At 37.3% G+C, this 4,884-nt stretch overlaps 1 protein-coding gene across 1 annotated transcript in view; it reads right to left on the bottom strand.

Annotated features, from left to right (window-relative positions):
• LOC123962504 (troponin I, fast skeletal muscle-like) overlaps positions 1 to 3,584 on the bottom strand; it is a 15,907-nt gene extending 12,323 nt beyond the window's left edge. The window contains exon 1 of the mRNA XM_046038665.1: positions 3,459 to 3,584. The gene's annotated coding sequence lies outside the window, so the exon portion shown is untranslated. The remainder of the gene's footprint in view (positions 1 to 3,458) is intronic.
• Between the last annotated feature and the right edge of the window lie 1,300 nt (positions 3,585 to 4,884).

Raw genomic sequence — 4,884 nt, 5'->3', positions numbered from 1 at the left:
CCCCCCCCCCCCCCCCCCAAGATATGAGACTTTTAAACTCTAACTCAAAATCATCCTCCATGGAAAATAGTTTATAGTTTGCTTCTGTTTTACCATTCTGTGTTTCTGTATACTGTATGTTGTCTGCTATGTAGCAGAAGGGAGTTAGAAAGATTTAAATTTACAGCCCTGTTGTGATGTGTCCATTAAACCTACCTTGTACTTGTAAAGTTCAGCTAACTAACAATCAGAATTGTACTTTAAATACAGCACTTGAGTAAATGTACTTGTTACTTTCCACCACTGCTATCTGCATGAATAGAGGCCACTAGACTTGGTAAAGTGATCCCTTCAGTACCAGGCTGGAGGACTTTGAGGCCACATCCAGAGGTACTCGGAGGCCAGATACTCGCTGTTTGTTTAGGAGCTGTGATGGAGCAGCGGATTAAGACTCTATTCCTGGAGCCACAGCTGTCCCTAACATTTTCATTATGGAGAGGGAAAAAATGACCGCAGGCTCGTCTTGAAAGAAAAGACGTCTGACAACCACTGCAGGCATCCCAAAACACATAACTGTCCCAGGGACAAATGGCCATCATCTGTAAACCAAGAGGGGTATCTCCAAGGCTGACAATGTATTTTAGGACACTCGAATCTCATAACAGCATAACAACATGTTGCTTTGGGGATGGAATAATATCTGCAGGGTTAAATTTGGGCCCTGATTTTTGTCTTAAGTAAGTGTCTGTGTGTGAATGTTACGGGTAGGATTGTCTCCGGAGGGAGGGTGGAAGGGTTCGCAGTAACCCAACACCACAGAACATCCCTCGGACGGACGTTAGAGCATATCGCAAAAATAACTCGCTGTTGGGCTGACCTCACATGCACGCAGAGTTCATGCGCTTTACACTGAGCAAAATACAGACAAGAATGTACAACAGCATTTTAAAACCAGTCAAGAGAAAAAAATACGTGTTGTTTAGGGCGTGAAAGTCCGGATGTGGAAGCCAAAAACCGAAACAAAATCTGACTTAAATGCTTCTCTATTGTAGCAAACATTAAAATAAAGCTGCTTTAACACTTTACGTTTGGTGACTGGGGATTAAACTGGAGTGTAAAGTGAAGATAAACACTAAGGTTGAAACCAGGTTTCCCACCAAAGACTGAAAACTATAATTGTTAAGTGTCACTGATTCTCTGAAAGACACAGCGAAAAAACAAATCCATTTATGCGTCTTTAAATTTCCATATAATCTAAAGATCTACTTTGAAGAGAAAAAATATATTTAAAAGAAAACCGAAACCAAAAGAGATCAGAAGAGCGAAACAAAATGTTCGACAAAATAGAGCTCAAACATTTGAATGCCTGTGAATAAAAACAGGCTAAATTTGGTGAGTGGGGATTAAAGTGAAGACATCGACTGAAGTTGGCAGCCGTAGCAGACCAGGTTCTCCTCCGAACCCCTCGGCGCTGACAGGAGGATAAACACTGACGGATCGACTTTCAAGTTCATGCCTTGTAGTGGTGTTGCCTTTCAGCGTGCCACATCACCAGAACGTACATCATCGGTTTGCCACTGCTGTAGACCGAGCGCATGTCCAAACTGTTCCTTAAAACGCTTCAAAAATTGACTCCTTTAACCTTAACAGTACAGAAAAGACACTCAGGACACAAGAATACGAGTTGTAATCTTGAAAGAAGCAGGATAGAAACCACCTTTTCTCTACAGTTTCACCTTATGTAACACTAAAAGTATATTAAAGTAGACTAATTAAACACCAACTTTAAAGTAAAACACACAAGCAACAAGCTACAAACTGACAGATATAAAACTTGGTCCAACACCAAGATCAGCCAGTCACACTCTGCAGAGTCTCTTGACCGTGTGAGCAAATGCAAAAACAAACTTGATTTGAACAAACAAAAAATACGTTCTTATCAACCCAATATGAAGTATTTACAACTGCTGGTCATTCAAACAACTGAAATACTACATGCTTTTCAACTTCATCTACTAAACAACATCAAGAGTTCTTACTTCAACCGAGCAGAGTTGTCAGCTTGTTAGAGTCCCAGAGACACAGACCGAGTCTCAGGCAGACCAAGTGTTAAGAAGGTATATATTGCAATCTCTGATAGCCCTCTAAATCCTCCACTTTCTCTTTATGGAAGTGGATTACTGGTCAAACCAATGAGCTGGCAAGGTCATGAAATACAGTACAGTGTCATCTGCACCCTTCCTAGACTCCCCTCATTATAAATAACCCGCCCTTTAAGATTGTTATCTGTATTATCTTGTGCCATCGAGTTTGTGACGGACAGAATTCAGGAAAGTGATTAAACCACAGAGGCATTTTATAATCAACAGTTAATATATGTAGAGAGAGAGACAGAGATCATTTAGGGATTTAAAAATAAAACTCTCACTGACAGGCTGCTGGATCAAATATGTGTCTCTATATTGATGATAGATAAAGCAAAGGCAAATTAATACAGTATAGGTTGTTGATTTTTTTTAATACAAACTAAAGCTAAAACAATGACGTCAATTTATAGAAAATTAACCTGCAGTTATTTTATATTCTAGTTCAGGTGTAGAGCTTTTCACCGACATCAAACTGTTTCATTCCAATGGTTTTTAAAAAGCTGCAGAGCTGGCTGCTATTTTGAATGCAGCTTATTACTTTTACGCCCTCTGTAGTGTTCAGAGTGAACACTGCAGAGGCTGGAATCTGAAAGCTGATATTTCAACACAGCTAACGTATTCAGTTTGGTCTCAAGATGATGCTGAATCCTTATCGTTTAGGTACATTCAGAAACATTATCAGTTTGTCCTCATTCATTAATTCAACCCTGTCTCCTGGAAATGTTTATATACACAACATAGCAATTCTTTTTGGAAAAGACATAAAGCTATACATTTTTAAAGAACATATTCAACAGTATAACGTTCGCTGACAATGTACAAACGTATTTCACTTGTTTTTCCTGCAATATCCGCTCTTAAAATCCACAATTATCCGAGTCATTAACGCAAATCTTGGGTTTTCATTTTTGCACATTGTAATTGTTCTTCATACTGTGACCAACTACTTTTCTACAGCTCTTTTCATAAATAACAGATAAATTTGACATATTTTTATTGTAAATGTCTAATTTATATTCATGATTCTTGACTTGTTTTCTCTTACTGTGCTTATTTTAACTGTTATGCACCAAAATACCATGTTTGTTAAAACCTACTAAAACATGATTCACTTTTGTCATTTTTACATTCAGGCACTCAGGTTCAGAAAAGATGATGGTCGAGGTTAAATACTAATAAAGTAAACTGCGACTTGATGAACGAGATATGAAACGTTAATTAACAAGGACAGGTTGACAATTTTTCAAATCTTCTAGATTTTGGTAATGCAGCAACCCTTTTCCTTACATTTTGATTATGGATCGTGCCTTTAAAGAAGGAAGGTGAACTCACGTTATGCTGTTGCAGCCCAGAGACTCAGCAGAGAAATACCTGCAATGTAAAAAGAAAACTGTAAGACAAAACAGACGGCTTCCGTTAATGTAAACTCGAGTCAATATCAAAATCATATGAATCTATAAAGGTCAAAAAAACATACCTACATCCCAAGCATTAATAAGCAGCATGTAATAGTTTAATAAATGATTTATAATGCAGTGTAGTTATAGGCATAAGGACATTTTAAGTGTTCATTAATATAAAGAATCTGTCATTATCATTCATTATCAGCATATATATCTGTATATTTGGATAGACAGACAGCCTCCACTTATGAGTGTCCACAGTTTGTTGAGAAATACATGAATAAATTCTTATTTCTGATTAAATCTACAGTATAGAGTGATTAACCTTATGGCCAACAATTATAAGTGTATAAATGCAACAAGTTCACCACATAAACATTTAAGATAAAAGGTTAAAATCAATTAAAACAGCAAATTAAACAGTACATTATTTTTTAAAGTTGTCACTTACCTTTAAGTTCTATTTCTGGGTGAACAGGAAAAGAGATTTATGACTCAGTGCTAAAAGTCACCCAGTAGAAAAATAAATACACTAAACAGACCACCTTTAAAGGGGACAAATGTTTTTATGGGAAATTATTTGGAGTCATATTTCTTTCCGTCTCACTATAAAATTGCACCTTTGGTCTCCATCAACGATGTGTTGAAGATGACACCTCTTACTGGGATTTTAATGCATCACCATGACACCGTTAGAGACTTCGCACGTCATAAAACAGCAACAAGTAAGAAACCAGAGTCAGTCTGTAGCTCCGCGTTGGATCATGTTCACTGATTTTTAACATTCCCACAAGCTAAAGAGATGCTGCTTCATTCATTTCCATCCACCTGTTGTAATTATACTCATCTTTAACACTCAGTTTGATTGTGCACAAGGATGGGAATAAAATGTATATACAGTGGGTACGGAAAGTATTCAGACCCCTTTAAATTTTTCACTCTTTGTTTCATTGCAGCCATTTTCCAAAAATCAAAAAAGTTCATTTTATTTCTCAGTAATGTACACTCAGCACCCCATCTTGAGAGAAAAAAACAGAAATGTAGAAATTTTTGCAAATTTATTAAAAAAGAAAAACTGAAATATCACATGGTCATAAGTATTCAGACCCTTTGCCGTGACACTCATATTTAACTCAGGTGCTGTCTATTTCTTCTGATCATCCTTGAGATGGTTCTACACCTTCATTTGAGTCCAGCTGTGTTTGATTATACTGATTGGACTTGATTAGGAAAGCCACACACCTGTCTATATAAGACCTTACAGCTCACAGTGCATGTCAGAGCAAATGAGAATCATGAGGTCAAAGGAACTGCCTGAAGAGCTCAGAGACAGAATTGTGGCAAGGCACAGATCT

Source organism: Micropterus dolomieu, linkage group LG22 (genome assembly GCF_021292245.1).
Source record: "Micropterus dolomieu isolate WLL.071019.BEF.003 ecotype Adirondacks linkage group LG22, ASM2129224v1, whole genome shotgun sequence".
Taxonomy (NCBI): Eukaryota; Metazoa; Chordata; class Actinopteri; order Centrarchiformes; family Centrarchidae; genus Micropterus; species Micropterus dolomieu.
Note: the sequence above shows the minus strand (reverse complement) of the source record. Positions and strands in the feature narration are given on the sequence as shown.